General features: G+C 29.4%; 1 protein-coding gene and 1 long non-coding RNA gene across 3 annotated transcripts in view; one reads left to right on the top strand and one right to left on the bottom strand.

Moving 5' to 3' along the window:
• The window catches only part of ci (transcriptional activator cubitus interruptus), a 752,653-nt gene that overhangs the window by 134,555 nt on the left and 594,107 nt on the right, over positions 1-23,991 (bottom strand). The window lies entirely within an intron of this gene.
• The window catches only part of LOC142330299 (uncharacterized), a 97,329-nt gene that overhangs the window by 10,571 nt on the left and 62,767 nt on the right, over positions 1-23,991 (top strand). The window contains exon 2 of the long non-coding RNA XR_012757756.1: positions 18,309-18,350. This is a non-coding gene — a long non-coding RNA (uncharacterized LOC142330299). The remainder of the gene's footprint in view (positions 1-18,308; positions 18,351-23,991) is intronic.

Raw genomic sequence — 23,991 nt, 5'->3', positions numbered from 1 at the left:
AGATATGTTTTTTGTCCTTGAAACCCCATTTTTTCTATCCCTTGGCCCTTATCCAACGAATAGTAGGAACGAATTCGATATTTTACTTAATAAAAAAGTAACAGCAATATTTTTTTTTTTGTTTTGGTCATCCCTTACCGTAAAGGTTGGTCATATCAAAAATTGTTTCAGACAAAAGCTTTAGATAATGTTTAGACGACTAACTACCACTTTAAATCGATTCGATACTGTGCCTATTAAGGGAGGTATGATTTTTTGTCTTCAAAATCTCATTTATTCCACCCTCTAGGCCAATAGTTGGTGATATCAAAAATCTATACTTATGTAGGTTTTAGGCTCTTATCCAAAGAATACTAGGAACTTTAAACGAATTCGATATATTAGTTAACAAGAAAGTTATAGCAATATTTTGTTTTTTCCAAAAAACCTCCCCATTTCCACTTCCATGGTCCGATTTTGCCCATTAACGACCTCGACTGAGAATTTTGGTCGTTATATTTTATGTATTAATTTGAAAGTGATTGGGGCAAAATTACGGCAGTTATAGTGTCCACAAGAAAGTGAAAAAAAAAAAATATATATAAATAAATGTATATATAAACGTTTGGAATGACGGTGGTTTTGGGGGTCTGGGGGATGAAACGCGAAGATATGTAGAAATTTTCCAGAAGTCGAATCAGTACCATAATTTCATAAGTAATGGTACCCATTACTTATGAAATCTACCTAATAAAACTTAATGATTACATGAACATCTAACTGTTAACCTCTTCGACAATGGCGATGATATTAGATCGTTAAAGCGGCTACATGTGTTAGACCTAGGTACATAACAGTGATACTCCGGACGAGACATCTAGAGTTAAGCATCATCTAAGTATTAATGTTTACGATTGTTTATGTTTCTAGCGTGTCATTTGTTTTTATGTTTCTATTTCTTTTATTTTGTGGTTTTATTCGTATTACTGAACTTTTTATACAATCTAGTGAGTAGTTGTCTAGACTTTTATCATTACATATCCTATCTTTAATTTATTATTGATGTTTTTAGAATGCATTTAATTAAGATGTTTCAAGGAAACGCCTTTCCATTTGCATATTGTGATGAAATTTACTTATGGTTTCTACCAACGAAACCGATTATAAATATAATTTCAGAAACAAAACAAAATTCGTGGTATTATGTTTTTGCTGAATATAAACATTTGGTTTTATTGTTGTGTTGTAGAAACTAACTTTCCCGTTAAAGGATTTACAAGTCTTTATTATAATTGTTTCTTGTCATTCGATTAAATGTTTTATTTTCTAGGCGTAGTTTTTTATAGCGTTGTTTTTTTAATATTTCTCGTAGATGTCTAAAGTTTTGCCAAATTTCTAGGCTAATTTTTTATATCGATCATGCACTCATTTATTTCATAGAAATTTTAAAGAAGTTTTCTTTCCGTTATTTTCTTTAAGGTTTATATTTGTATTTGGTTATATTAAATTATTTGCAATTATAGTAAGAACATCAGGAAAGATAAAACAACCCACCTCCAATTTATTCTTTTGTTTTTCATCCAATTCTAGTTATTTTTATTTTATTCTTTAGTATTTTTCTTCATTCTTTGACGACTTTATCTAAAACTCAATTGAGGAGAATTGGAGACAAACCATGCCCCGTTTTACTTCAAATTTTATTTGAAAAAGTTTTGATATTACAATCAAATAAAAATTCAATAAAATTCGAGCTTCAAAATGATTTACGGCTTAAATTGAGTTATTTTACTAAATAAAAAGAATGTAAACTTTTTAGAAATAAATATACAATCTTTTAATCCTTAAAAACATTAAAAATATTTCTTATTATAGAATAAATATTTTTATTAATTAAAATATAAATTTAGCACGTAAATATATTTTTTTTTGCGCACGTATTCTAAGCTTCTACGTACCACTTTTTACACTGTAGATTTAGGTATTCCTATTACTAAACTGCCTGCGCCTTGTTAATGAATTTTTCGGGATACACGGTACAAGATGCTCGGATCTGTTCCACATTCTGTTCAGATACGAACGGCCTGTTAGGTGACTTCCCCTTTAAGAAACTGCCTGTTTTCTTTTACTGATTAAACCACTGGAGTATTGTTTTATTCGTAGGCGTGGCACCGCAAAATTCACATCGATAATTACGCTAAACAGTAATAACCTTTCTTGTTTCCATAAACCAAATGAGGCACTGAACTTTCTGCTACGATGTCGTCATGACTGGTAGTGAGACTGCCGACCGGATATGCAATAGTCACACACAGTGGTGCCAACCGCAACGGAAATTTGCAATGAAAAACAATAATATAACGAACATAAATATGAAAACCGGTTGCTTTTAACCGGTTCCATTATTTTATTATGATTTTTTGGAACCAAGGAGTTCTTTTATAAACACTCTGTATATCTTAATTATTGAGAAATACGCAACATTTTAGCCTTAATCTAACTATTTCTTTTTTTTTATTGATAAAAGAAGTAAATTATTCAGAATAATTTAGGTATTCTATTTCAAATAGTCTATGTTTTTAGATATCTTTCTTTAAACCAATAGTTATGCTCACTTTACCTTTTTACAAGGTCTATTCTTGAATTTTTGGAATGATGAGGAAGAAAACCGATAATCAATAATCGTTGGATAAACTGATAATCAATTTATCCATTAGGCTTATATAGTTATTGGACAAAAAATAAAAATTCTGGGTGAATACGTAGTTAGCTCCCGAAAAAATCACATTAAGGGATATTTTTAATTCTGTAGATCCCATATGTTCATCATGTACCGAGCAAGTTCAGAGCTATGCCATCAAAACCCGAATTTGGAATAAAAAAGGTGAAGTATAAAAAAATATGGAACGATAAAAAAGGACCTCTCTTGAAAGGAAATACAGTACAAAACAAATAATATAAAGCTCAAGTCTCCAACCTATCGAACTGAAGTATCAACCGTATACTAAGACCATCAATAAAGATGAAAATATAATTGTACAATTCCATGTATAAAATCTATACGATCTTAATGTCTATCTTATATACATTATATTAGCAGTAATTTTTAACATACTGATGGAGTAAGTAATGATTTTTTTTATTGGTACGAATGAGAACAGAAATCATAAAAACTAAATATTAAAAAAAAAATCATAATTGATAAATATTTAATTAAATCCTAGTAATAGTAAATTAAATTTAATATTTACTTTTTATTCATTTATCATTATTTTTACCAACTTTTAAAAGAAAAGTGCGGTATTATTTTCAGTCACTTGGTTTAGGTGCGGGGGGGGGGGATGAAAATAAATTTTCTTTACATTTTGAGGTATGAGAAATAAGAAAATACAATTCATTAAAATTTTGATTTATTTATAGGTATAATATTTTGTGACACAAAAATCTCCAAAACTACTAGATCAATTTCAATAAAATTTAAGTTATACTGTAATAGTGTATCTGAAGTTGTGAATGTAAAAATCTGATGAAGATTGATTGCGTTATTCTTGAGCTACAGTCAATGGTGGAAAAACATTTGAGCGTGGTTCGTTATGATGTTGCAAAATAAAATAAAAAAAATGTTACTCTTCTTGTGCAGAACTGCGTAAGATATTCTATAAAAAAGTATTTTCAATTATTATTAAAGTTCTGTATATTTATTAAACTTATATATTAGTTTAATTATAGAATGATTATAAATTATTATCTGATATTAATCATTACGAAAGAGCACATAAACACAAAAATGAATTAAAATAAATACGTTAATAATTGATCTATTATTTCTTATATAAGCAATAAGTTAAATTAAAAAAAAAAACAAAAAAAAAAACAAAAAAACAATAAAACAGGATCTTTAAAAATATAAAATAAAATAAAATTAATCTTTTTGTCATGGAAGTAAAAAAATTTACAACAAATAGAGCAATAAAAAATTAAAAAAAAAAAAAGAATAAATGAATGATATTAATAAATAACATAAGGTTATTTTAGGAATTACATTATAAAAAAATGAAACTGGTTAAAACGAGAGTAGCTATGATTAAACTATGCTGATTGATTCAATGGACTGTTTAACCATTAAAGAGTTAACTGTTACAATAAGAGTATAATACTAATTATCGAGTTCCGGTATTTTAGTCATTATTACCGACCGACTTAACTTTCACTTTCTTCTTAACTCTATGACTAACTCCATTCCGTTTTAAATCAACTTGATCAATTCATTATTATTTAAGTTTTAATCATTGTTGTTTTTATTTAATTTTTTTTTATTCTATTAATTTCAATGATTCTTTTATTAGGCTTTATCTTAATTTATTATTGTGTAATCTATTAATTTTATTTTTTCTTATATATACATACATAAATACAAATTATTTAATTGAACTTTGAACGCACTAAAACGAATTAATTATAATTACATGTTCTATTTCAACTGATTAACTTATTTACTAAAAATACGATACGGAATATTTAACAGATTAACTAACTACTTCTTTTTTATATTTACATTCACACTTATTCATATTAGAAGTTAATTTAAATATTTAAAATAATTACTTTAAAATAAAGTAATGTTGATAAATTACGTATAGAAAAATCAGCAGAAATTTCCGTTTTTTTTTTCCAATTAAATTTAAAAGATTCTTCAGCAGTTCTACGCAAGAATACCGATTTTTCGTTGTATTATTTTGTATAATATTTTGGGCTAGAAATAATATACAATATATATATATATATACTAAATTAGAAAACTAAAAGAGGTATAATTTTTTATTTATTTAATATTAAAAGATATCTTTTACTTTGAAGAATATTAAATTATTATAACCATAATTTGATGAAATAATTAAAATTACCAGTAGACCCTACATACAAGCAATAAGTATAAACTCACTTAACACTGTGACTCACTGCTTAAGCGCGTAAAAAATACACCACTACGCAACATAACCTCAAATTGAGGTTATGTTGACTGTTGTCAACCATAAATTGAGTCGGTCTCCGTGGCGCGACTGGGCGTCTCGTCCCTTCATCCGGAGGTCCCGGGTTCGAATCCCGATCAGGCACGGCATTTTTACAACGCTAAAAATCATGCATCTCATCCTTTGAAGCAATACCTATCGGTGGACCCGAAGTTTAAGCACAAAAAAGAACAAAAGAAAACCATAAATTGAGCGTAACTGAACGACTCAAACAATCTTCATCAAATTTTCGCATCTATAAATTCAGATACACTACTAGAGCATATATAAATTTCAATGAAATTGATCTAGTAGTTTATATATATATGTATATAGAAGGAAATCTGATTTTTAAGTAAATGGTATTTTCGTATTCCACAAAGAAATATCGTACTTTTCTGAGAAAAGTCGGTAAAAAAATTTATAAAAAATTCTACAATTATTATCTACTAGATATATAATGATGTCTACATTTCCGACTACCTCAATATATATATATATATATATATAGCTATTTACCTCAATATATATATAGTAGCAACCCCGTCGCTGTTTCGCCGGCTCTATATGTATACTTGCGTTTCCCGAAGAGGTCAATTTTTATTTTATGTATTTTAGTCAAGTAACCGGATGCAGATGGAGCCAGTCGTGTCACACTGGCAGTGGCTGTTTTTGTTGAGCAGCCACGCTGTACACCATCATACCCTTTAAAAAAATCAACATTCAAAAAACCCGAAAATGGTTTTTAGATATTTATCTGAAGAGTGTATTTGCATCCCCAAATTTATTGAATATCTCGTTTAGTATGGTCGGTAATGGGGAGAATTTGCAATCATCTTTTAACATTTTTATACCTTTGATATAATTTTACCTTTCAAGGCAGAATTTCGAAATATCTGAAAATTTGTTTTTAGATATCCGTATGAAGTTTACACATACCAAAAATCAAGTTGATATTTTCATTTGTTACCGAGAGATTAAAAAAAAAGAAATAAATTTCATTGTTTCTCCATTTTAACCGTTTGAAATCAGAATTTAAAAAAATCTTTTTTTTTTAGTGTGCACTTACACAGTAAGAAGAACAAACATGTATATAAATTTTCATGAAATTATCTTCAGTAGTTTCTTCTGGGCGTTGATGAATCAGTTAGTTAGTCAGAACATTTTCGTTATATATATATATATATATATATATATATATATATATATATTAAAAAGTAATATTTAATATAATCATATCTGTGTGTTTACATTTCTTTAACTTGAACAAAGAAAAATGAAACTATTATTTATATAAAATCAAAACAAGATAGTTAACACATTTGTTTAAATAGTTAAAAAACATGGAAGGTATATAATTTGTTTCTTATAATTAGATACCCATCCCTAGATGTAATGATTTAAAAACAAACAAATAATCTACAAAGAAATAATGGAAATAGAATTAATAAAGAAAATAAAATGATTCTAGAAGGCTTAGTATTTCTTAATTACTGAATAAAGAATGTAAAGGTAAAGAATTCAGACTAAATTACGGAAACTATTTATAACAGCATCTAATAAAATTAAAATAATTATTAACTGTAAATTTCTCGTAACGAATCAATACCAAACAACAAAAGAGATAATAAACTTAAAAAGATATGATGTCAATAACAATAATAATACAAAATTAAAGATAATATAAAATGTAAAGAGATGATAAAATCAAAGAACATAATTTTAACTTATAGTTAAAAGATCTTATCATGTACAAATAATAGATAAATAGGAAAATCTCCAAATTCCAAAAAAAAACTTATAATATGCCGCGTGAAACTCGGTAAAAGACTCGGTTGAGAAAAGAGATATCGACGGTGAAGCGCCTTCGGTGCTACAATGAATACGATATTTAAGCCTTTGCAATAACAACAGATGATTTATATTTTCAGAAAAGACGTTTATTTTTTATGTCTGTTTTTAAAAGAACTGACAAGTTTTTTCAGTCATTCACTTCATCACACAGTATTATATATGAACATATATTTCTTTTTATTGTTAAATTAATTACACTACTAATACAAAATATCCAGTTTTTTTCTTGATGAATTAATTCATTAATTCACCCCAGAATCATTGAAGCTTGTGCTTGGAAGTATGGAAATGGATTTTTTTAGAGTATGAAAAATGTCATTCCTGACCGGGATTCGAATCCGGAACCCCCAGAATCAAAGGGCATAAGATACTATTCTGCCGTGGAGATGGGCAATTTACAGTATCTTAGGTAGACTTCATAAGAAGGCTATATATTGTAACGGGTAACATGATTCGACTTCCGGAAAATTTCAACATATATTCGGGTTTCACATCCCCGCAGGCCACAAAACCACCATCAGTCCAAAGGTTTATACAAACAAGAATGTGAAATATATATATATATTTCACTTTCTTTTGGACACAATAATTGCTGTAATTTGCGTCAATCACTTTCAAATTGATATATAAAATATAACGTCCCAAAATCTCTGTCGAATTCGTTAATTGCAAAATCGGACTTTTTCGAAAAAAACAAAATATCGCTATAACTTTCTTATTAAGTAAAATATCGAATTCGTTTAAAGTTCCTACTATTCTTTGGATAAGGGTATAAAATCTAAGTAAAGTTTTTGGATATCACCAACCACTGGCCCAGGGGGTGGAAAAATGGGGTTTCGAAGACAAAAAATTCATACTTCCCTTAATAGACACATTATCGAATCGGTTTAAAGTGGTCGTTTTTCTTCTAAACAGCATTTAAAATTTTTGTCTGGATCAATTTTTGACATGACCAACTTTTACGGCAAAGGATGATCAAAATGTTATTGGAATTGTAAGAAGAGGCTGGTATGCTAAACATGTGAAACTTTTTTTCACCTGCAACCATTGTCGTATTAAGTAAATTTGAAGTTTTTCTTAACTTTAACGTGGAAATATTTTCTTATTACCTCCGCCTTCTGTTATGCCGAAAGGGACTTTTTTAATTACTCTACGAATATTGAAGATTATTTACTAAGTTATATGAATTTAATTTGGCATATAAAGGATTATTCTGTGCGTAACAAATATCAAACAGAATTTAAAATGTGATAATTATTGATATAATAAAAAAAAGAGAAGAATGGATTCTAATTAAATATCTTGGGATCACTGACAGATCTTAAAAAAAGAAACGTTTTTATTGGCTGATTATTCGGTTAGCTTTATTTGCTATGATAAAGTACCTCTTTAATTGAACGACTATTTTAATTTTAGTAATTATGAATTTAATTTCTTTATTTACTTTGTAATTCAATAGGCGTTTTTTTTATTATTGTAGTTTTTTAAACTTATTGCTTGTATACAAAGCTACCATGAAGAATTGTACTTTTATAATAAATATATACTTAATTAAATACATATATAAAACGACAGTGACAGGACACCCGGATGGATAATTATCGCTCAAAGGGAGACAAACAAAAATATATTTTTACAAATTAACTACAACATAATAAAAGGAAGAAATATAACGAAAAAAATAATAGATAAACATAATGAAAAACGAGTTATTTTTTTTAAGGATGATTTATACCATAAACAGACACTTGACCACGAAAGGACTTCCAAAAAAAAAACGAAGATTTAAATCAAGTTTTAGCTGATTCATCAGTGAGATTAAATAAATAGAAAGTGAAATGAGAAAAACTGTAAAATTAAAAACGAAAAAAGAAATTGGTAATGTGTGTGTGTGTGTGTGCGCGCTATCCCCCCACACACACATACACAACTCTATATGTAATGTTTTTTTATGATATTACGAGTGTGTATTATGCACAGGAACAAATAGCGTTACACAAGAAAATTGTAATACAAGTAAAACAGTTGGAAATGTTTTTTACATGAATAGTATACGCGAGAGCTAGAAAAACGAGTGGCACGCTTCCTGCTGGATACAATATAAATGAAATATGTGTTAAAGGATTATACTAAAGAAATTATGACTTGTTGACAAACACTTTTAAATTGATAAATTGTTTCATGTAACTTAATTTAAATTATTCGTATTATATTTAGGTACACACACAAAATATTTTTTTTGTTGAGTGCATCATTTCTTATCCCCCCCCCCCAAGGGATCCGAACACACAACTAAGCCTAATCACAGCCCCAGGGGATGCCTTCGCCTCCAACTGCCGTGTCAAAAACTAATGTCTCCCCCCCCAGGCAACCGGGACTCGGTCTTTTGGTGATATGCCATGCCTCTAATGAGTGGATTCCAAGGAGGTCCTCCCACCGGAACTCCTGTCTTTACGCCTTGCCTCTAGCGAGAAACTCCCGTAGGGATCCCCCACCAGGACTACGGTCTTACTTTATCCCCAAAATCCGAAGCACAAGGGATTCCCCGCCCAATCATCGAGGGTGGGACACCTAAGCGGCCCACCCTTCCTGGACGAGGCTGTCCCAACCCTAAATTTATCCCAAGAGTAAAGACGATAGGATTCCCTAGTGCTGGCCCTATAGCCACGGCCCGCAAGAGCATACACGTGGGCATTGCAGTGCGAACACTTAGTCTCCTTTGGACAATCCTTACGGAGATGCTCCTCAACCCCACAATTGAAACATCTGGCTGGACTGACCCAGGTCCCCTCTCGGAGCCCTATACCCCAACATCGACAGCAACATTCTTTGTCGGACTTCCTGGACACACACCCGACTCGTAATTCGGCCAACCTTCAATAATTCTGTCACCAGCAGAGGATGGACTGCCACCGTTGCTACTTTTGTTTCGGCATATATATATTTAAAAGAACATGGTCCTCACTGATTTACTGACTGATTCATCAACGCCCAGCAAAAACTACTGAAGATAAATTGATGAAAATTTGTAAGTTATTCTTACAAATGTGCACACTAAGAAAGAATTTTTTGAAATCCCCAGTTTAAAGGATGAAAAATGAATAACAATGAAATTTACTATTTTTTTAATCTCTCGGTAAGAAATGAAGAGATCAACTAGATTTTTGGTGTTTGTAATCTTTAAGTGAATATCTAAAAACTAGTTTCTAGATTGTTTGAAATTCCGATTTTAAAGGGGTAAAATGAATTTTGAATTTTTTTTGGAACCCGACTATTTCTCACTAACAAATGAAGATATCAACGTGATTTTTGGTGTGTGTAATTTTTATGTAAATATCTGTAATCCAATTTCTAGATTTTCCGAAATTAACCTAGAAAGAGGTGAAGAAAGTTAAAAAACTTTGAACAATGATTCCAATTTTTCAGTTTCTGACAATACTAAACGAGATATTCACTAGATTGGGGCTTGGAAATACTCTTCACATAAAATTTAAAAACCATTTTTGGGTTTTTCTGAATTTCTATTTTTAATTGGTGCGACGGTGTACGGCAGCGCAACCAACACAACCATTGTTTTTATATGTACGATGCGACTGACGGTTATTTGACTAAATGTACATGTGCCTCCGGTTACTTGACTAAAAAACATAAAAAAGTTAACCTTTTTCGGTAAGTGAGTATCTTTTTTTTCATTTTTTTTTCAAAAATAACAGTAAAAACGCACATTTTTACACTTATTAAAAATAACCAAATAAACCAATAACCAAATACACACTTGTTGTAATAATAATAATTATTATTATATTTATTACTGAAAATAAAAAAAATAAAAACAAATAACCTATAACATTTTTTTAATAAGCATTATTGTTGTATTTATTACAGGAAATAAAAAAAATATATGACTAATCCAGGATTGATTGTTAATATGGAAAATTTTACTTTAATCTCGTTAATTAAGAACACTGATACTAATAAAAAGGCTATTGAATCTTTGCAGAAAAAGAAAATTGTACAATTTCGACCAGTTTATAAAATAAAAAAATCAAATTAAATTAGTTATTTAAAAAGGACAAAGCGGTCGAGAAAGATGGTTCTGTAATAAACCAACAAGAAGAGAAAAAATTTCTAAAAAGGTACAAAAAAAGATACAAAAGATACGTGGCTGGAAAACAGTCAATAGCCACGTTAAAAATTGCATCATTATTGTATAACCAAGCATAATCTACGCTCGGTTCGCTCGCTAACCTCGTCTAATTAACGTTAATCAGACGAGGTTGATGGAATATAGGATTGAGTTATTTTAATAAAAAGCATATTTCGGAGGTTAATTTGGCTATTATAAAACAAATAAATATCGGGTTATTTGGTTCCTTTTTGAAAACAAAAATGGTACCCATTTACAGAAAAAGGACTAATATTGTAATTAAAAAAAATTAAAAAACAAATATGGTCACCTTTGTCGGGTAATGCTAAGAACCGGCCAAAATACATTTCTACCCGTTCTTCGTACAGGTAACTAATACTAATAATATACTGTAACTAATACCAGTTGTAACTAATACTGATTTGAGACCCTTATTCTAAGATCACTTAAATATAAAGGCTTGTACTACCAAACTGTTGTTCTGAAGAAATTGTAATACACTAATAGTTTTTATAAATTGAACAGGCTTTAATTTCTATTTATTATTATTATTATCACATGAACACAGGGGAGTCTAGGGGACAGAGTCCCTGGCTAGAAGGGAAGGGAGCCTTGACTGGCTAATCATCCCCGGACCGCAATAACGGAAAGTAATCATATAACGTGGGAGAAGGCACGACGGGTCTGCTAGTTCGATAAAAAAAATAATTTAAGTATTAATGTAAAATTTTAATAGCAACCCTAGTGGTAAACTCGACGTCATAAATTAGCTGATTTCGAAATCGAGAGTACTAAGGTTCAAATCCTAATAAAGGTTTTATACGGATTTGAATACTAGATCAAGGATGGCAGTGTCTCTGGTGGTTGGGATTCAATTAACCACTCGTCTCAGGAAAGGTAGATCGGAGTCTGTTCAAGGTTACACATTTACCGGTACATTTATATTTATACGCCAGACTGTACAGATACCTTGGCATCTCTGTAGAGTATTGCTGACAACGTGTCACTGTGCTATGTTACTCTGTAACCTCGTATTACATAAATAAAATAAAAGTCAATTAAAAGAAGATTATTAATTTTTACTTAAATGCTATTTTTTAAGCTAAAACTATTTTTATGTTTTATAAATAAATAAAATAATGTTATTTGAAAGTATTAGTTGTTTTATAATTCAATTCGTCACGCAACATTTAATAATGCTAATGATAATTATTTTAACAATAAAAAGTGTGAGTAAATATTTTTTATTTTAATTTCTTGTAAAAAAAAATATAAAAAAACTACAGATACTTAACATTTTATTCCTGGAGAGGAGAAAAAGAAAAAAAAACAGTAGAATGATATAACAAAATTTTAAAAGAAGAATTTAATTACTTCCTTTTCAGGTATTAACCACCACATGCCTTATGTATAATCAAAAAGGTAATTTATGTAACAAACGGGCGTTAAAATTCATATTTTTGGTAAGCAGATGGCTTTTACAATTATAATGCAATTTACTAACAAAACTTTTTACTATTTTAACGCATTTGCAAAGTTAAAACGAAGAAAATTATATATATCTGTGTGTATGTGCGCGCGCGTGTTTGTGTTATAAAAACGAGAATCAACAAAAATATGCAATAAAAAAAAAGAAGATAAAGCTAAATTATTTTGTATATCATGCGTACAAATCCACTTTCTATTTTCAAATTCTATTGCAATGTCTAGTTATACACTATAATTGAATTACTATTATTAATGAATTCAAATGGGGGTTTTAAAATCTGTGAGTAGGATGAAAATATATAAATGTGTATATATATATATATATATATATATTAAAAAAGAAAGTATGATGGAAGAAGAGTAGAAGAAAAAAGAAAAAAAAAGATGTAAAATGAATTAAGAAAAGGAAAAGATTAGTTTGCTTTTGATAGACGTTAAGCTTTATGTATATGTTAAAAAGCATCAACGATATTATAATGATATAAAAAAAAAAAAAAAAAAATCAAAAAAATCTTGTCACTGCAGTAGTAGTCTAGTTAGAGTATTAAAAGATTAGCCGTAAAAATAATAATGACATAACAAGACATTACAGAATAATAATTAATTCAAACAAATTGTAACAAAATAAATCCAAATAGCTAAACAACATATTCATATGGTGTTAAATAAATGTAAAATTCTTATGATTTTTTTCATTAATTTTTTTTTTTACAGAAATCTTGTTTTTATTTATTTTTTCATTTATATTAACAAGAAATTCGTTTTTTTATATAAAAACATAATTTTTTGATTACAACATAAATGTTTTTAACGATTTTCCGGTAAGGTAAGATTGCCTGAAAACGATTTACATTACATGGAGACTCTATTACTGTATATAATTTGTGTTTATCAGTATATCCATTTGTCTAATAATTCTCCAAGACAAATTTTGATGCAGTTAAAAAGATTGCAACTGAAGATAACATCCCTGTAGAGGAAGACACCCCCGCCTTGTGATAATCACAGTTAACCCCCTCCGTTCTGTTTGGCTTTACCGGCCGCCTTTTACACCCTGTAAACTCGATAACACAACCATCATCAGTTTGGGGTTTGTCAGGTTGCCACCGGTGCAACTGCCTTGGCAAACATCAGTGTATTTAAACATCCTAGTAACGACTTTGTATGGCCTCTTCCAACTGAAGATAACAGCCAAGATCTTGCATTTATCTACTGCAAGATTAGACAGAATAAGAGACTGCAAATATCATAAAAAGTATAGGTAAAAAAAGATTCTATACTTCTAAGAATTTACAGTCGATGCAGACAAGTAAGTTGGCAAATTTGAACGGTAAAGAAATCAAATTAATTAGTAATGCTGAATGGGGGAAGAGAGAAATGCTGAATTGTGATTGGCCAAGGGTAAAATGAAAATTTTAATTTATGGTAGGTATCAAAACTGAGAATAGCAATCGAATAGCTTTTCTATTAAATTAAAAAAAAATAAAAAAATAAATAATTATAATAAAATATGGCTCACAAACGAAACTTCTTCCAATCAGTATTTCTAATATGAGAACTGATAATTTAAAGCGCTTTAATTTGATGAAAATTATTTTTTTTGCAGAAGCTAAAAATATTTGTAAAAATAAAATTTAAATTTGTGTAACAATGTACATTAAAACTGGATAAAAATTAGAGGAACTGTTTTTAAGAAATTCAGTTTTGGAAATTTACCAAACTATTACATTTAACCATCAGGCAAAAGTAGTATAAGATTTCCAATCCACTCAGATTGGTACTGTATTAAAAAAAAAAAAAAAAAAAAAATACCAAAATTAGTAAAAATGCAAAATTTTAATTTAGCATTTTCTTTTGTGTGTGGTGTGTGTTTATATATACATATATTAAACGGTAAAAAAAAATTGATTGGCAATACTGAATGGCGGAAGAATGAACACATAAAATAGCGATTTTAGGTCAATAAAATTGTAACACAATTCACAATGATAGTAACAGGAATTCTCAATAATAGTAAATAAGTATACGATACCAAGTGTACTAAGAAAGATGAAGAGTGAAGTGGTTTCTTGTGGTCTGTCTTGCCAGCAAGCAGAATATATTATTACATATTAGCACGTCAAATGCATTTGATATTACTCCTTTAACTGTACCTACAGTTTGTTTACCTCATTTATTATAGGGTGTTTAGTGATCATTTCTTTTCAAAAAAGCTACTCCTACAAGCAACAGTTGTTTGATGTCAAATTTATTCTCACGTGGAAAATTATTGTTACACAGAATACCAGTTTAAATAATTCTGATACATACTGGTTAGAGGTAAGCGATAGAGGAGATGATCAAAGCATACTGTAGTAAGAAAAAGCTGGAAAATTTCCAGGCAAGGTCATCAAGAGATTGTGAAAATCCCTCCCGCCGTTTACAACTCTAACCGTAACTTTACCGCATTCTATTAGTTCATCACCTACTTCCACATTCCTTCCATGCATGGAAATCGAGAAAGAACATTCAAAATTATCCTGAATGATTGAGAAATAATAATTTAGATGAATTGCGTGTGTTGCAATAAAAAGGCCGGAGAAACTAAAAAAAATATATTATAAATAAATATAATCTTAAACGTTAATATAATTTTTTAAAAGAGATCGACTGAACATGTCAATAAGAGTTAATGGAACCTTTTAGAAAGGTATCTGATTTTTTTTTTTAACCTCCGGGACCATCGTTAGGTATTGCTTCAGAGGGTGAGATGAATGACAAGTAGCGTGTGAAAATGCCATGCGTGACCGGAATTCGAACCCGGGACCTCCGGATGAAAGGCCGAGACACTACCACTCGTGCCACGGAGGCCGGCTGATTTAAATATTTACTTCTACATATTAATACGTTACACAATTCCTGAGAAGAAGTGTAAATTCTTAGGCTGTCTTGAAAAAAAAACACTTGCTTAGATATATTAAAATGCCATTTTTGCGCACTTTACTTCTTTTTTCTAAACACGTCTCCTACAGGAAAAATTAATTTTTAATTTTTTATGATTAATTTTATGATTTATGGATTAATTTTTAATGTAGGAATATTCTAATTCTCGTCAATTTGAGCCAGCATAATTTATCATTATGATTTTCAAATTATTTAAATTTATTTTCGGTTCACAAAAATTTTAAATTATGTTAATAAAAATTTTATGCGACCCATTTTAAATACATTTTGTTTTATAAATAAACTGAAGAACACAAAAGAACGAATTATTTAAATAATTGCTTCGTTATAGCGTTTATAGTATTTAACATAATCACAAAAAAATAAACGATAAATAACTTGATCAACATAGTGAGTGAAACATGATTCACATATATAAGTATGGCAATGATTTTCAACAACGGAATAAATGCCTACCTTGTTATCCTCGAATCAGCACCGTAGGTGATCTCCGAATGTCAGAGGGCAACGTTCCTATGGAATCCACTGGCGACATCTTCGTGCTCGTATTTTTTAAAATTATTACTATTATTATTAGTATTATTATTATTACTACTATAATTCCAGTGTGTTAATGATGTTGAATCTGTCATAGCCGTTGAACACATATATGAAACACTTTCCGGTTTAATTTGGAAAATAAATAATACGTATTAATTAACATTTATACACATAATATTAGTGTTTCTCACATTTAAAATGATGCACTTATAAAAAATCACAATCGCACAAAAAAGAAATTTGTTAGTAAATAAAATAAAACGTTTCTTTTTAAGTTTAAAGGAAAACTGTCAAGATTATTTTGTATATTAATTCATATACATTTAAAATATTTTTTTTTTGTTTCACTGCATAAAATATTTCTCTGAATAAAATAGAGAAATAAAATTTAAAAAATAAATAAATGAAGAATTGTATTTAAAACAAAGAAGAAAACATAATTGTGCTCTTTTTTTAGTAAGAAATACAGTATATTTTTAAATTCTATAACAACATAGAAGAGACTGAAATAAAAAAAAATTGTAGAATTTGACCGAAAAAAACATTATACCATATATATTAATAAAGTTAATATATGCTTTTCAATCGGAAGGTTCAGAGTTCGAATCCACGTCAAGCAAGCTATTTTCACATACTATAAAGTTTCCATTTCATATTACCATGCAGGAGCTTCCAGCTTACGAGATGAATTAATCATCCACGAAAACGATATACACACATACATATATGGGTGATTCAAAAAAACTTCACAACTTTAAAAGCATATAAAAATCTATTTAGATAACTTACAAATTTGGATGAGGTCTCATCTCTTAGAGAAATTCAAGTTTGTCACCCAACATTCATTTTGGTTCGACATGGTTTCTATTTGTAATGCGACATACATGATTTCATTCCACACTGTAGCCAACAAGTCGGGTGTAACCTCTGCAGCTGCGACGTTAATTCGAAGTCTTAGCTCAACAAGATCAGTAGGTAAATGTAGTAAATAAACCCGATCTTTAATGAAATCACACAAAAAAAAAATCTAGTGAGGTCAAATCTGGGGAGTAAAGTGGCTACGCGGTTGAAGATTCACGACCAATTCACCGACCTGAGTATTAAGAAAATTTCGGACTTCTAGGCGATAGTGTAGTGGTACCACGTCTTGCTGGTAGAGTAGTATGGACCTTGGTAATCATCGTCTAACTGAAGAATTAGAACTTTTTAAAGCATGTTAAAATAAATGATACCATTTATGGTTGTCTCCTGGAAGAAGAACCGGCTGTCTTTGTTTGCTTAGGGCACAAAAACAATGACCTTAGGGCTATCACGAATGTGATTCAGGGACGCGTGGGCGTCCTGGTGATTTTGTATGTTTAACAGAATAATATGTCTCAATGAAGGTTTGGTGCCAAAAGTAAATTGTATGCCTACTAGGAGGCTTCCTGCTATACTCCTACGAAAATTGCGTTGAACTGCAAAAATGAATTCAAAACACACAGTGAGCACGTTCCGCACTAGTAAATGTATTCATTTTTAACAACACTGTTGACAGCGCTGATGGCCTAATTCGGTACTAATGACCTACATGAGTCAGAACTTGATGTGTTCTACTATGAAATGAGACCTTACCCGAATCTATAAATTTTCTAAATAAATTTTTATATGCTTTTAAAGTCCTATTTGAATCACCCGGGTATATATTTGTGACAGAAATACTGGATTAGAAAATCAAAACGTAATAATACATTGATATTTTTTTAAATTATATCTAAACTTTGAAGTTAAATAAAAATCTAAAATATTCTTGATTATGCGTACAAAGATTTCTGATAACGGTTTTTGATAGCATTACAAAAAACAAAGTTTTTGGAAAAAAAGAAACAAATTTGACTATATTAAAAAAAAATATATTTATATTTTATGGAAAAAACTTTTGATAGATTTTTCAAATTTTTGTAAAAATCTCATTAAGATTTTACGATCTTTTTTAAGTAAAAATACAAGGATAAGAAAGAATAGTTTGTAATTTTCTTTGTAGGCTTTGATAAATTTAACATGAAAAATTGTTATACGGCAAGTATTAGAATTCAATAAATTATAAAAACGTTTTTGTTTGACTTCAGGCTACATCCTTGTGTTTGATGAAATATTAGTATAATTTTAGATTTTTGTATTCCGTGTTATTTAAATAATAAAATTATTTAACAAAAATTTGCTATATTGTTTGCTAAATTATAATTCTGTCATCATTTATTTGAACTTTCCTTTCTAAGGATATAAGTCTCGATAGAAGATATTTAGAAAATATTTACTGCAAATAGAATAACGTATCGACATGATTTTAAATTATTTAAAATTATTTACAGAACCTCGAGGAGGTGAAACCTGATGTACAGTACAACAAACCGGTAAGAACAAATACATTACATAAAATAAATGACGACTTAAAAATTATGAAATATGCCAGAAAGTGTTTAAGTTTATGTATTGGTGTTGGTAATCTGTGTGTAATTCATATTAACAAAATGTGTATATCTCATGAAGGAAATACTAATTCTTGATTCGGAATAGTTTAGGTCCAAGTTACGTGACTTGTGTATTCCATTTAAAAAAAAGAAAGGTTTTAATTCTACAATTGGAGTAATGCGTTTTGTTTATCCTTGTAGTCATATAACTCTTGGGCAGGTTGAAAATGGAACTGTCAGAGGACTGAACTGTTTTTTTATTAAAAACAATCAGCCTGTACAGTTAAGAGATTTACCCTTTTTTATCAACATCATCATATCATTAAGTTATAATGATGTTAAAAACATTTACATAATTCAATTTATTTTAAAATATCAATTTAAATACATGGAGCCAAGAAGGTTCTAACTCATGATAAGATGTAGCAAGTATCTTTTCACAGCCGACAATTTAAAAACAGATATTTTAACAATTTCTTAGTCTGTTCTTATTATTTTAACCAAATTCGTCAATGAAGACTAGTTTTCACTACTTTACTGGATTAGTCGTGTTTAATAGGTTAAATAGATTAACCTCTTTCGACCAGATTCAATTCTAGGATTAGAAAAGGAGTGCTCTACCACTACAGATAAACCTAAATTAATTTTTTAGAAAAACCTACATTAATATCATAGACAAATATACATCAGCCATAAATACGGGTGAAATTGGTTGATTTATCTAATCTATTAAAAACGATTAACCCAGTAATATGACACTTCTTTTTTTTTAATTATATAACTTAGAAACAAGTTGTAAGTACAATTATAATTAAGAAGTTACAATCTTACAATTTCAGGGCAAATATGAATATATATTTCTGTTAACTGAACGTCCTAAAAACTATTTTTATTAGTAATTCAAGAAAAGGCGTATTTAAAAGAATTAAACTTTTGTAGGCTACAAGTAACAATAATATTAAAACAATGAAAAAGCCGTTTAATACAGATTCAACATGATTGCAATTGGACGTAGAAGTTATATTGAACTTGGAAATGATTTCTGGTGCTGATCAAAATTTTCAAATAAATTAAATATTCTGTTCATTACAGGCTCGATTCAATGTACCAGATTCTGTTGAATGTGTATATTTAAAAATATAATTAGTGCTTAAAAATATAGTTTTCGAATTTCCTGTGAAGGGAAAATAAAAAAGCTGACAATTATGGTTATTTCTGATGCACGGCTTACACACACAACTTAATTTAAAATATTTATCATTTTCTTTAAATTTAATATTTTTTCGTTTATTTAATTCAATGATTCTAACTAAAGCACGCGCGCATACCATAATTCACATGATGTTGGTGGTACTAGCGGTGACGGTCGGCACTAACTAAACTAATGTATTTTTAAAACTTACCTAAAAGAAATTTCGCCCGTACGGTCGCCAGAGTGGTGCAGCCGCAAGGCTTAATGCACCAGTTACCGGGTGATCGAGTTCGAGACCCAGCCAAACCGAATTAATATTTTACACTTTAAATATTATTCATTTATTTAATTCTACTTCACCTGTGACAACATAGCAGTAGTTACAGCATTTTTTTAGGGGTAGGGGTGCAATTTTGCAAAAGTGTTTTTGCAGATATTATTTTTTAATTATTCACGAGTGTGCTTAAGAAAAATATGACCTTCCTCTACAGCATCACCCCCTTGACCTTTTAAGTTGAAAATTTAATGGCATCAATACCACATATATAAAAGTAATCTGACCAAGTTTGGTCAAAATCGGTTCAGTAGCTCTGAAGATATAAAGTGAATTAGAAGCCAACACCGAACATATGTACATACGAACATTAACATCCGGAAAATTTCCAACCGGTTTTTTAGGTGTTAAAACGTCAAGATCCGGTGAAAAACGCATTTGCTCAAATGACCGATTACAATAATTTCCCCTCTAGAGCTACACAGCTGTTCTAGAACGGTAGACGGGAAATTAAAATACTGAAAGCAAAAAAAAATAGTGGTAATATTTTTACAGAATATTTATTATTTAACAGAATTATTTAACAGAATAAGTTGAATTTTGTTATTAGACCTATTAAAATACGTCTATTTTATTAGTATCGTAGTCGTAATAACGATTATACAAGAGTAATAAACTAGTTTATCCTTTACTTTATCTACTGTTTTATAATTTTTATTTTTATCTTTGTTGGATTCTCTTTCTGTTTTAAACTTATAAAGAAACATTAAAATATGCCAGTAGGTTAATTTATGACAATATTAAATTAAAGCTGAATGTTTGAAACATGGTTTATAAACACAAATGTGCGCTCAAATGAACACACAAACACACACACACACACACCACGTAAATCTATGTTGCGTTCCCGTCAAGTCTGCTGCCATTTAAAAAATTTTATGCCTTTTCTAAGCACAAAAATGAAAAACTAAACTTGTGCAGACAGCTGGACAGATGTTGTGTTACTACATTTCGTAGCAATGCTTTTATTTATGTTTATCATCCTTTGATTTAAACAATTATTTAATAACTAAATTAAAGAAAAGTATTTTATTATTTTTTTATAAATGTCTTTTTTAATTTCTTTTAATTCAATTAATTACTACTAAAAAAGCAGAGAAACGGTTTTTTATTTATCATATAAAAATAATATATTTGGTTAATCTTTTTAATCTTTTTAATTATTTATCTGAGTTCTTGTTTTATTTATAATTATGAAAAAAATAATAAATAAAACTTCTACTAAAATATTAATATGAGAGAAAATTCCTAAAAGTTTTTTACAAATGTATAATCTATAAGAATTTTACTATAATTTACTATAACATTTTATACATAATTTTAATAAACTTACAGATTTTACTAAATTTGATTACTTAATATCTTTCTCTAATTTCTTATGTTTCATGTTTTACATAATAATTTAATTGTACACTACTTATAGACATAAAATATACTAACCAAGAAGAGTAATATACAATTGTGTAAGAAAGAGGTAGCGTTAATAAATAATAAAAACTAAACAAAGATTAGCTCTGGTTTAGAAAAGAGTTAAATAAAGAATGCAATTTGTTGTCATCACTTTTCAACTTATTTAATACAGAAGATGCAATTTACGATGAGAAATACAAATTCAAGAGACCATTAATGGTTTCAAGGATAAAAAATAATGCTTTTAAGATTAGTTGATGGCGTGTTCTTTTGGAACATGCCAAAAATGAGTTAGAAGAAATACTGATCATCATGGATTTTTAGTTTTCAATTTAGACAGCACTATAGCTCTAGAAGGGAAAGTATTGTAATCATTCCAATTTGGGCATATGCGGTTTTCACTGGAACTTGACGTTTTGTCACCTAAGGAACCCAAAAAAAGGATGAAAATTTTCCGGATGTTCGGTGTAGGTCTAAATAACCTTATATCTCCAAAACTACTGGTCCAATGTTGACCAAACTTGGTAAGATTACTTCTCCATACGGGACATTAATGCCATTAAATTTATTTTCAACTTAAAAGGTCAACGGGGGGTGAGACTGTAGAGCATGGTCACCCTCAATATCTTGACATTTCGCCTAATTAAGATCATATATTTTTTAAGCACATTTGTTAACAATTAAAAAATCAAAAAAATCTGCAAAATCATACCCCCACCAAAAAAAAAATGCTCTAAACTACTGCTGTATTTTGACGTCAAAAGTGAGCGGTAGAATTAAATAAGTGAATAATATTTAAAGTGTAAAAAGTAACTTGGTCTGGCTGGGTCTCGAACTTGATCGTCTGGTTGACTCGACAGCTGGTGCGTTAAGCCTCTCGGCTACACCAGTTTGCCGATGCTAAAAGCGGAAATTGTTCTATGTAAGTTGTGAAATTACATTAGTTTTGTTAGTGCCGACCGTTGCCGCTAGTACCGCCACAACCGCGAGAATTAAATACGGTATGGGCGTGCGCTTTAGTTAGAATCATTGAATTAAATAAACAAAAAAATATTATATATAAATAAAATGATAAATATTTTAAATTAAGTTGTGTGTGTGTAGTTCACTCCACACCGATTGGAGTGGATTTTCTGAGCCACCATACTCGATAATTATGGAGAATCACGACCAAATGAACATAAAACGTTGCCTCATTAGAAAATAAAATGCGCCGCATGTAGTTTTCATCAACAAAAATTAAATTTAACACAGTAGATAAAAATTTAACTATTTGTGGCTTATCTTTAGGCACAGTTTCATTATTAACTGCAGTTTATATGCGCGAAGTATCATTCATTTGCGAAAAACATCAAACATTATGAACTTTTAGTCATATTTAGCTAACGATTAACGTTACGATCTGAACCTTTTGGACTTTTGATCGAAAGACAATCGAATTCTTTCTGTGTTTTCAACACTTGTTTTAAGCCTACTCATTGAGTATCTTTTCAAAACTTGTCCGGTTTCCAAAAAAAAACTGTTCTTATCACGTATGCTTTTGTCACTCGGACAATTTCTATCATAGAATCGGGTATAATTTCTTTGAACAATAATCACTGATTTTCTTTCAGCGAATAGGTACATGGACTGTACTATCTCTTGAAATTACGCCATGGTAATGAAACCAGGCTCATAACAGCTTGGCCTGTGTAACTATCTAATAAATCTGCTATCTAACAGGGAATGTGAAAACTAGAATTTAATTGTTATCGCTACAACATTGCGCTAAAACACTATAGAATGTTGCAAAATAAAAAAAACAATTCGTTCTTAAAATTACGGAGTTTTTTTTTGGATACCTAGTACTTGTATTTGTATAGTGTTATTTTAACATGGACAATAGACAAAAAGATAGAAAAGAAAAGAATATAGGCATAACATTTAAATTTTAAAATATGCAACACAATATTTAAAAATTAAAAATAATATCTGAATGAATTTATAAAACAAATATTTGAGGATGTAGGATGTAATAACTACGTTGACGTTAAATAGATTAGCACAATACTGAACCACCGGGTTGATCTAGTGGTGAACGCGACTTCAAAAATCAGCTGATTTGGAATTCGAGAGTTGCAGCGTTCAAATCCTAGTAAAGTCAGTTATTTTTATATGGATTTAAATACTAGATCGTGGATACCGGTATTCTTTGGTGCCTGGGTTTCAATCAACCACACATCTCAGGAATGGTCGAACTGAGACTGTTCAAGGCTACACTTCATTTACACTCATACATATCATCCTCATTCATCCTCTGAAGTATTATTTGAAAGGTAATTACCGGAGGCTAAACAGGAAAAAGAAAGAAAGAATATATAGAAAAAACTGAAGAGTAGCATAAACTAGTCGATTGTCTGATGACTGGGGGAAAAAAAATACAATGAAAAAGTCAACTTTGGAAACGTTTTTTGTAACTATTTAAAAATCTGTAATTATATCATTATTTAAAGAAATATAACTAAAAAAAAACCAAAAAAACCTGCACATCTCATTTCTTACTTATTTTTCATTTTTTTATTTATTTTTCATTTATTCACTTATTTTTCATTTTTTACTTAATTTAAAAATAAAAAGTAAAACTCTTAAATATAAAAAAAAAACCTTAG

The sequence above is a fragment of the Lycorma delicatula genome, chromosome 9, assembly GCF_047948215.1.
Source record: "Lycorma delicatula isolate Av1 chromosome 9, ASM4794821v1, whole genome shotgun sequence".
In the NCBI taxonomy this organism is placed as follows: Eukaryota; Metazoa; Arthropoda; class Insecta; order Hemiptera; family Fulgoridae; genus Lycorma; species Lycorma delicatula.
Note: the sequence above shows the minus strand (reverse complement) of the source record. Positions and strands in the feature narration are given on the sequence as shown.